Genomic DNA, 12106 nt, shown 5'->3' on the forward strand with positions numbered 1-12106 from the left:
GAGAGAATATTGCATATTTTGTTTGCCTTAAAACAAAGTTTTGACAAAAATGGCCAAACAAAAAATAATAAAAACTTCACTTGAGTGTTAAAAGTAAAAAATTATATATATATATATATATATATATATATATATATATATATATATATATATATATATATATATATATATATATATATATATATATATATATATATATATATATATATATATATATATATATATACACACACACAGTTGTGTGGCCCCATTGGATTCCCAAGAATTTTACTGTTTTTATTTTAATTTTTTAATTTAACTGTCATTACTCCAAACACGAGTTAAAACAAATGTTATGAATTGTCAACCTATTTAAGGTTCCACTTCCTTCATATCAAATATTACATTTTCAAATCCATTTTGGGGAGAAAATATTGCATATTTTGTGTTTTTGACCTAAAATCTGGATGTTTACAAAAAATGCATAAAACATTAAAAACATTACTTTATATGAACAGACCTGAAGTTGTTTCAGAGATTTAAGCGTTAAATAAAAATATACATGATTTTATTTTTAACATTTTTATATCTGAGATCCTTCTGGTTCCTGGGACCAAACTGAAAAGGTTAAAAAAAAAAAAAAAGTCTTAATTTTATTGGTTTTGAAAATTTAAATCATAATGCCCCCCGCATGCTTTTGTTTTTCAGTGTGGTTCCAATCAAACAATTACCACTCCACTTCATTTTACAGACAGCACACGTCCATTTCGGCCGGTTAATAATAAATGTTTTTTTTAACCAACTTTGTTTTCTGTTTGGCTTATTTTACTTCATCTAACATTCCACACTACAAAATAAAAGTATGTGCTGATATCGAACCAATGTTGGTATCAGACAGGAGAAAGTTGTTAGAAACATGGAGTGTAAAAACTTGTTGAGGCGGATCCTTTTGCTGTTAGAATAACTAAAAAAAAAGACTAAGCAAAAAATGCTGGCTGAAGTTTGACTTTATAGAATTATTTTGGCGGGATTTGTTTGTGCTGCACATGTGCGCCTCCTTGATGTCCGCCAGTCCTGGTCACGTGACGAGCAGGACCCCCAGAAGATGGATCGACATGCACGCCGTCTTTGTGTTCACACCGACGCCGGCTATTCATCACCCGGCCGGCCGACACAAATGGAGGAAAATGTCCCCTCGGAAAATTCAATTAGGTCTCGCAGGAAGTGTCGCTCTCGCTCTCTCCCCGCAAATTGAAGGCCTATTTGCAGAACAAATTGCTGCTTGAAGTCCTTGCAGGACCTAATGCTTCTAAATCAGCTAACAGGCCGGACGCTTATCTGTGAGGGAGGAGCTTAACACTTATTTAGTCTTCCTCGACGAATACTTCACGTTTTACTTCATCTTTTACGCACTTTGGCCGTTTTTCCACAAGGTTTGCTCACTTGTCGCCGTCGTAAAGAAATCCGAGCGCATTCAAATGCCTCACAGGAAACCTCGTGACATGCATCTTGTCTCCTATTGGTCGCCAGGCTTTAACCGGGAAGAAGAAAAAAGTGTACACATATTAAGTGGCTCTAATTTTGGCTTTTAAATTCAGCTTGATATATTTTAGGCTCAAACTACATAATTAAATACTTCAAACATGAGTTAATTGTTTGTATATTTAGTTCGTTTCCGAAAATTGGTCACTTTTCTTGCGGTTTAAAAAAAATATCCGAGCGCACTTAAACGCCTCATAGGAAACCTCGTGACATGCATCTCGTCTCCTATTGGTCGCCAGGCTTTAACCGGGAAAGAAGAAAGAAGGCCAATAAACACGACAATAATTCATGTAATAATGATTATGGACAATGTAGCGAGCTACAGATACAATTAATAAGTAGAAGAATAATGATTACGGACAATGTAGCGAGCTACAGATATGATTAATAAGTAGAAGAAGTCTTTAAAGTGGAAGTCACGTGACCATATTTCACAGCTAAAACCAAGCTAGCTACATGCTAACATGCTACATGCTAACCAACAAAGGTAAGTCACCTGTCTTATCTTTTGACTACTTTTACACCAGTTATTATTACTGTTAGATACTAATTACCTCAACATATTTGTGCTTGTTTGCATTATTTTACAACTGAAAGCTGTGTCAAGTATAAAGTAAATAAACTAACATGTACACATATTAAGTGGCTCTAATTTCGGCTTTTAAATTCAGCTTGATATATGTTAGGCTCGTACTAGATAATTAAATACTTCAAATACTTGATTTTTTGTACATTTTATCCATTTCCCAAGATTGGTCACTCTTCTTGCTGTTTAAAAAAAAAATCCAAGCGCGCATAAACGCCTCATAGGAAACCTCGTGACATGCATCTCGTCTCCTATTGGTCGCCAGGCTTTAACCGGGAAGAAGAAAGAAGTGTACACATATTAAGTGGCTCTAATTTCGGCTTTTAAATTCAGCTTGATATATTTTAAGGCACGTGCTAGATAATTAAATAGTTCACACTTTAGTTGACGTTTTGTACATTTTGTCTTTTCCTAAAATTGGTCACTTTTCTTGCGGTTTAAAAAAAAAATCAGAGCGCACTTAAACGCCTCATAGGAAACCTCGTGACATGCATCTCGTCTCCTATTGGTCGCCAGGCTTTAACCGGGAAAGAAGAAAGAAGGCCAATAAACACGACAATAAGTACAATAATAATGATTATGGACAATGTAGCGAGCTACAGATATGATTAATAAGTAGAAGAATAATGATTATGGACAATGTAGCGAGCTACAGATATGATTAATAAGTAGAAGAAGGCTTTAAAGTGGAAGTCACGTGACCACATTTCGCAGCTAAAACCAAGCTAGTCACATGCTAACATGCTACATGCTAACCAACAAAGGTAAGTCACCTGTCTTATCTTTTTACTTCTTTTACACCAGTTATTATTACTGTTAGATACTAATTACCTCAACATATTTGTACTTGTTTGCATTATTTTACAACTGAAAGCTGTGTCAAGTACAAAGTAAATAAAGTAACATGTACACATATTAAGTGGCTCTAATTTCGGCTTTTAAATTCAGTTTGATATTTTTTAGGCTCGTACTAGATAATTAAATACTTCAAAGACTTGATTTTTTGTACATTTTATCCATTTCCCAAGTTTGGTCACTCTTCTTGCTGTTTTAAAAAAAATCCAAGCGCACATAAACGCCTCATAGGAAACCTCGTGACATGCATCTCGTCTCCTATTGGTCGCCAGGCTTTAACCGGGAAGAAGAAAGAAGTGTACACATATTAAGTGGCTCTAATTTCGGCTTTTAAATTCAACTTGATATATTTTAAGGCACATACTAGATAATTAAATAGTTCACACTTTAGTTGACGTTTTGTACATTTTGTCATTTCCTAAAATTGGTCACTTTTCTTGTGGTTTAAAAAAAAAAAATCAGAGCGCACTTAAACGCCTCATAGGAAACCTCGTGACATGCATCTCGTCTCCTATTGGTCGCCAGGCTTTAACCGGGAAAGAAGAAAGAAGGCCAATAAACACGACAATAATTCATGTAATAATGATTATGGACAATGTAGCGAGCTACAGATATAATTAATAAGTAGAAGAATAATGATTATGGACAATGTAGTGAGCTACAGATATGATTAATAAGTAGAAGAAGGCTTTAAAGTGGAAGTCACATGACCATATTTCACAGCTTAAACCAAGCTAGCTACATGCTACATGCTAACCAACAAAGGTAAGTCACCTGTCTTATCTTTTGACTACTTTTACACCAGTTATTATTACTGTTAGATACTAATTAACTCAACATATTTGTACTTGTTTGCATTATTTTACAACTGAAAGCTGTGTCAAGTACAAAGTAAATAAACTAACATGTACACATATTAAGTGGCTCTAATTTTGGCTTTTAAATTCAGCTTGAGATATGTTAGGGTCGTACTAGATAATTAAATACTTCAAATATTAGTTGATTTTTTGTAAATGTTGTCCGTTTCCAAAGATTGGTCACTCTTCTTGCTGTTTAAAAAAAAAATCCCAGCGCACTTAAACGCCTCATAGGAAACCTCGTGACATGTATCTCGTCTCCTATTGGTCGCCAGGCTTTAACCGGGAAGAAGAAATAAGTGTATACATATTAAGTGGCTCTAATTTCGGCTTTTAAATTCAGCTTGATATATTTTTAGGCACGTACTAGATAATTAAATAGTTCACACTTTAGTTGACGTTTTGTACATTTTGTCTTTTCCTAAAATTGGTCACTTTTCTTGCTGTTTTAAATAAAATATCCGAGCGCACTTAAACGCCTCATAGGAAACCTTGTGACATGCATCTCGCCTCCTATTGGTCGCCAGGCTTTAACCGGGAAAGAAGAAAGAAGGCCAATAAACACGACAATAAGTACAATAATAATGATTATGGACAATGTAGCGAGCTACAGATATGATTAATAAGTAGAAGAATAATGATTATGGACAATGTAGCGAGCTACAGATATGATTAATAAGTAGAAGAAGGCTTTAAAGTGGAAGTCACATGACCACATTTCGCAGCTAAAACCAAGCTAGCTACATGCTAACATGCTACATGCTAACCAACAAAGGTAAGTGACCTGTCTTATCTTTTGACTACTTTTACACAAGTTATTATTACTGTTAGATACTAATTAACTCAACATATTTGTACTTGTTTGCATTATTTTACAACTGAAAGCTGTGTCAAGTACAAAGTAAATAAAGTAACATGTACACATATTAAGTGGCTCTAATTTCGGCTTTTAAATTCAGCTTGATATTTTTTAGGCTCGTACTAGATAATTAAATACTTCAAATACTTGATTTTTTGTACATTTTATCCATTTCCCAAGATTGGTCACTCTTCTTGCTGTTAAAAAAAAAATCCAAGCGCACTTAAACGCCTCGTAGGAAACCTCGTGACATGTATCTCGCCTCCTATTGGTCGCCAGGCTTTAACCGGGAAGAAGAAAGAAGTGTACACATATTAAGTGGCTCTAATTTCGGCTTTTAAATTCAGCTTGATATATTTTAAGGCACGTACTAGATAATTAAATACTTCACACTTTAGTTGACGTTTTGTACATTTTGTCTTTTCCTAAAATTGGTCACTTTTCTTGCGGTTTAAAAAAAAAATCAGAGCGCACTTAAACGCCTCATAGGAAACCTCGTGACATGCATCTCGTCTCCTATTGGTCGCCAGGCTTTAACCGGGAAAGAAGAAAGAAGGCCAATAAACACGACAATAATTCATGTAATAATGATTATGGACAATGTAGCGAGTTACAGATATGATTAATAAGTAGAAGAATAATGATTATGGACAATGTAGCGAGCTACAGATATGATTAATAAGTAGAAGAAGGCTTTAAAGTGGAAGTCACGTGACCATATTTCACAGCTAAAACCAAGCTAGCTACATGCTACATGCTAACCAACAAAGGTAAGTCACCTGTCTTATCTTTTGACTACTTTTACACCAGTTATTATTACTGTTAGATACTAATTACCTCAACATATTTGTACTTGTTTGCATTATTTTACAACTGAAAGCTGTGTCAAGTACAAAGTAAATAAACTAACATGTACACATATTAAGTGGCTCTAATTTCGGCTTTTAAATTCAGCTTGATATTTTTTAGGCTCGTACTAGATAATTAAATACTTCAAATACTTGATTTTTTGTACATTTTATCCATTTCCCAAGATTGGTCACTCTTCTTGCTGTTTTAAAAAAAAATCCCAGCACACTTAAACGCCTCATAAGAAACCTCGTGACATGTATCTCGCCTCCTATTGGTCGCCAGGCTTTAACCGGGAAGAAGAAAGAAGTGTACACATATTAAGTGGCTCTAATTTCGGCTTTTAAATTCAGCTTGATATATTTTAAGGCACGTACTAGATAATTAAATACTTCACACTTTAGTTGACGTTTTGTACATTTTGTCATTTCCTAAAATTGGTCACTTTTCTTGCGGTTTTAAAAAAAATATCCGAGCGCACTTAAACGCCTCATAGGAAACCTCGTGACATGCATCTCGTCTCCTATTGGTCGCCAGGCTTTAACCGGGAAAGAAGAAAGAAGGCCAATAAACACGACAATAATTCATGTAATAATGATTATGGACAATGTAGCAAGCTACAGATATGATTAATAAGTAGAAGAATAATGATTATGGACAATGTAGCGAGCTACAGATATGATTAATAAGCCTGTCTTATCTTTATACTACTTTTACAAATATAATTAACAGTATTATATATTAATTTATAATGGACTTTTGTTGCTTGTAGTTTGCAGTAGTGAACAACTGTGGTGCATCATCCTGAAAGTAAACAACAACGTACATGTTATGAAGTGTACACCTATGAAGTGGCTCCAATTGCAGCTTTTAAATTCAGCTTGATACATTTTTATAGTTTATAGTTACAGTACGTGACACAAAGTTTCACGTGCAAAACATCTGAAAGCAAGTGATAGCATTGCAAAGATCAATTGTTCTAGCTGGTGGACTTTATGATTTAAAAAAGGATTAGTCGGCATGAGTTCAGGTTCTTGAGTAAAGTTTGAAAAAAATATTCCTGTTTTACAAATTAGTTTGCATGCTATTATGAATTTAATTTTTTAATGTTTTGTCCTGCGTGTGGAGGTTAATTTGTGTCTTTATTACGTTTTTTTTTTGGGGGGGGGGACACTGAATTTATGTAGCTGAAATTTTTGCGTTAGGAATTTTTTTACAATAAATAATGCTGACAACTTCATTGAAGAACAATTTGTAAACAGACTGTGTGTTTCAACAATCAGTTTGTTAAAATACAGTGTTTTGAAATAGTTTTAAAATTCAGTCTGTAAAGAAAATAATTGCAGAAAAATTCAGTGTAAAAAAAGAATCCGTGTAATTATATTAGTGAAAACATTTCCAGTGTGATAAAATTCTGTGTAAGAAAAATCAGTGTTAAAAAAATTCACTGTAAAAAATTAGTTGACAAAGTCATTGCTATAAAATTCAGTGTATAAAAAAATCAGCATTAAAGAAATTCAGTGAAAAAAATCTGTTTTAAAAAAACAGCAGTAAAAAAAGTCAGTGTAAAATAAAATTAGGTGCAGAAAAAGTTAGTGTAAAAAATATATATATTTATATAAATCTGTAAAAAAAAATCTACTACGATAAAAATTTGGAGCAAAAAAAATCAGTGTATAAAAAATTAGTGTAAAAAATTAATTGCAGAAGAATTTAGTGTAAAAAATTAGTGTTAAAAAAGGTCAGTGTTATAAAATTCAGTGTAAAAAAAATTAGGTGCAGAAAAACTTAGTGTAAAAAAAAATATATATTTATATAAATCTGTAAAAAAAATCTACGATAAAAATTTGGAGCAAAAAAATTCAGTGTAAAAAAATCAGTGTATAAAAAATTAGTGTAAAAAATTAATTGCAGAAGAATTTAGTGTAAAAAATTAGTGTTAAAAAATGTCAGTGTTATAAAATTCAGTGTAAAAAAAATTAGGTGCAGAAAAACTTAGTGTAAAAAAAAATACATATGTATATAAATCAGTAAAAAAAAATTCTACTACGATAAAAATTTGGAACAAAAAATTTCAGTGTAAAAAAATCAGTGTATAAAAAATTAGTGTAAAAAATTACTTCCAGAAGAATTCAATGTAAACTATTAGTGTTAAAGTCAGTGCTATAAAATTCAGTGTATAAAAGATCAGTGTTAAAAAAATTGGAGTAAAAAAATTCAGTGTAAAAAAAAAATTAGGTGCAGAAAAACTTAGTGTAAAAAAAAATAAAAAAAATCTATGTAAATAAATCTGTAAAAAAAATTCAGTGTAAAAAATCAGTGTATAAAAAATTAGCGTAAAAAAATAATTGCAGAAGAATTCAGTGTAAAAAATGTTTGTTAAAAAAAAGTCAGTGCTATAAAATTCAGTGTATAAAAAAATCAGTGTTAAAAAAATTCAGTGTACTGTAAAAAAAATGAGGTGCAAAAAAAGTCAGTGTGGTAATATTCTTTGCTTGGAAACTTAAGCACGTTTTTGACTGGTTCTGACACGCTATCTATTACTTCAGTCTTAATTTAGCCGAAGTGGGTCTTGACTCTTGAAGCAATGAATATTTCTGCACTGAATTTTTATACACTGATCCTTCTTTTACACTGAATTATTTTACACTGAATTTTAAAACAATGCATTTTAAGAAACTGAATTTTCAAAAACACATTTTTTGCCAGCATAATATGACCGTTAAACAATTCCGTTCAGAAAATTCAAATACAAAAAAATTATGTATCCAAAAGAAGCTTTGTGATAAAGACACAGATTAACCTCCATAGCTGACTTTTATTTGATATGTTTAAACTCCAAAATCACATTTTCTGTCAAATATATACAAAAAATAGCATCTTCTCATTTGAGCGTTGGCATGTTTAGCAAAGTCGTTTCCAGTTGTTAGTTTGGTTGTGTGTGTGTGTGTGTGGTTTAGCAGCATAAGTGTGACTCGACGCGTTTGCACTTAGTGAAATACCAAAATGTGCTCTTGGACGCAAATGCACAAACGTATTAAAGTTGATCCGAAACAAAACAATCTGTGAGGATAATTCTAGGTGGAAGTGGACCTCTGGCAGCACAGACCACCAAGCACTTACAGTAAAACTGTGTTTTTATTTCAAGAGCGCTACATAAACCTTGTCAGCATTAAACCAGCATCATCCTCATTTAGCTTAGCTTCTGATTTAAGGTCTTTCTGGATGAGTCACGGCCCAGCACCGCTCCAAAGGTTCCAGCCTGGTTCTGACGGGCCCACCGGTCGGGTGGCGGCGGCCCACATTCACCTGCACGTGCACAGTGAGGGTGAGAACACTATCATCATCTCCAATGTTTATTTTGTGACCTCACTAATCCACATCATAACAACATTATGTCCCGCTGCACGACACTGCTGGCTTTTGCCATTAAGAAAGCCGCTTGCTCCCATTAAGCTCTTTATGATATACACACACACACTGCACGTTTGTCTGCACACACACACACACACACACACACACACACACACACACACACACACACACACACGCACACACGCACACACACACACACACGCACACACACGCTCACGCCGTCTTTTTGTCAAACCTCAACTTTCTGAATGAGCATCTTGCTTTAAAGGTGACTAAAAAGCCATTTAGATGATGTACTAAGGACGTAACAATATGAACATTTCACATCATGGTCATCACACACACAGAGCACTTACAAGCAGACACAGTGTGTAGACAGAAAAGGGAGCATTTTGGTGTAAAAAGTCAAGATAAAGGTGAAGTTATAACACTGAAACACCCTCAGGAAGAGGTGCTTGGCCAGCTAGCGGCTAACGTCCATCCGCAGTGTTTTAGCTACTTCTAAATCAATAATCCTGGCCTCCATGGCGACAAATAAAGTGAGTTTCTTTACTTTAGCATTATCACTGGAGGACTAGGACTAGCTAAACATGCTTCACTACACACCGTAGGAGGATACAATAGCTCACCGGCGTCACAATGTAAACAAACGCCATGGGTGGATCTACACCTGACATCCACTGTAATGATACCAAGTACAAGAGTGTATCTAGTCGATACTACTGTGATTACATCGGTATTTTTTATAATCACAAAATCTTTTTTCCTTTTCAAAATCCATATTTATGTTTATAAACTCAGTAAATACGTCCCTGGACACATGAGGACTTTAAACATGACCAATATATGATCTTGTAACTACTTGGTATCGGATCCATTTGTGGTATCATCCAAAACTAATGTAAAGTATCAAAGAAGAGAAGAAAAAGTGATTATTACATTTGAACAGAAGTGTAGATAGAACATGTTAAAACAGAAAATAAGCTGATATTAACAGTAAATGAACAAGTGGATTAACAATCCATTTTTACAGTTTGTCCCTCATAATGTGTACAAAATAATAGGTGTATAAATGACACAATATGTTACTGCATACGTCAGCAGACTAATTAGGAGTCTTTGTTTGTTTACTTACTACTAAAAGACAAGTTGTCTAGTATGTTCACTATTTTATTTAAGGATTAAATTACAATAATAAACATATGTTTCATGTACAATAAGATTTTTTGTTACATTAAAGACAATAATGACATTTTTTATGGTCCCCTTTATTTAGAAAAGTATCGAAATACATTTTGGTACCGGTACCAAAATATTGGTATCGGGACAACCCTAAAACAGACCCACAATATACTTTCTTGGAGGAAAAAAACATAAAAAAATGTTCTGGCTTTGTATTTTGTTAAGTTTATCTTCTTCCATTTTAATTTTTCAAAGATTTAGTGTTTTTTTTTTTTAATGATAAAAGCACAACGGTTGTTGTTGTAGTTCACTTCCTGTGCCATATTCCTCCGGAGGCTTGGATTTTACCCACGTCACGTCCGGGTCACGTCCCGACCGTTAAATATGCGTGGTGGTCAAGTTAGCCTTAAAGAAAAATGCCATATGCTTGTGTTTTCGGCTTTACTAATCATTAAAATCGCGAAAAGGATAAACGTGTCTTCAGAGTTCCTCGAGAGGTAATCAAAAAGGGCAGAAGAGTGCAAGATTTTACAAAAAGACGTTGAGAAAAGCAGCTCACACTCCAGTCCATGCCGTGTTACCGACATCATTTGGAAACAAATAAGTTATGTAAATAAACATTTACAAAGTCTTTCTGTGTAAATGACTCATTTTACAACATATATATCTGCAGCTTATCGTCCGGTGCGACCAATATATGGAAACATTTACATTTTTCCCTAAAATGTAGTGGTGCGGCTCATATACTGGTGCTATCAATCGTTCGAAAATTGCGGTACTTGTAATTTCTTAGTTGTTCAGACAGCAATGTCTTTATGCATGTTTATATTGGGGTACGTTGTTTCGTAATGGGGAAAGACGTTAATGTCTCTTGTTTCCATGTTGGCATTTAAGTTAGCTAGCCAGCAACTGTGAGTTTATCAAAGTGTGGTTACCAATCACGGCTTTACGATCATTTTAATTAAACAACTTTGAATACTAACTTTCAAGAGTTTTACCGCAGTTTTGTTAGTTATTAATACTGTTTAGTGTTTATCGTTACGTCCCAATGATGTAGTTTATGTTCCATTTCAATTCAACATTGTGTCTAACATTCTATTATTTGCCGAAGCAAGGCGCAAGTTTATTTTGAAACTAAATATATTTGCCGTGGTCTGAGGATGGAGCCCAGAGGGACACCACTCCGGTTGTAAGGAGGATAAATCAGGAGTAAGAATTGTAAGGTTTGTCTGGTTCAAACACTGATGCCATCTATTAAACAGACGAGAAGCAAGGAATCATGCAGAGACAGTTCAATTTGGCTCAATGAGGAGAGACGTATTGGGCTGTACACTTAGTTACAGTTCCAACCTACGCTCTAAGGTCCAGTTCCACGTGCTCCTCTATTTATTTGGGAGGTCCCTGGTTACATCACTGAGGCTGCTTCTGAAGGAAGGGGGGTCATTTCAGCAGCCCCAGTTAGACACAATACATGATTATTCATGAAATGCAAATGTGCTGACACTCGTGATATCGCCCTGTCTCTGCTTTGTCTGCGTCACGGTACTCGATGTTCTGGACACAAACACTGATACGAGACGACTCGCAATCCAAGATTGCAAGTTGTCCCTTTGCACAGATAGAAAAGTACAACTTCGGCACAATTGATAATAACTATAGCAACAGCCTTTAAGCATAAGAGTTGTGAGATAACTTACACATAATTATTCTAACAGGTTTCAGGTATTTAAGGTTTAGTTCTGTAACCCGAGTCCCACGTGACAGTGTCGTCTTCCCGGAGAAGTTGCGTCAGGTCATCCCGAGCCCAGCCCTGAAACCCGACGCCCGTTAGTCCGCCCTTAATGGCCGCCTTAATGTGCGTGATGATGTCTGGTCTACAGGTCGAGGTTAAAAAGTTATCTAGAGACGAATGTTGCCGCTGCTCTTTGGCCTCCAGGAGCCAGAAACTGGATCCGGTGTCCATTATGTGCTCGTTGGACTGGTGAAGATCTGCTTTTTACTGTGAAGGCTCGGGACAAAAAG

Source organism: Entelurus aequoreus, linkage group LG27, assembly GCF_033978785.1.
Source record: "Entelurus aequoreus isolate RoL-2023_Sb linkage group LG27, RoL_Eaeq_v1.1, whole genome shotgun sequence".
NCBI classification, from domain to species: domain Eukaryota; kingdom Metazoa; phylum Chordata; class Actinopteri; order Syngnathiformes; family Syngnathidae; genus Entelurus; species Entelurus aequoreus.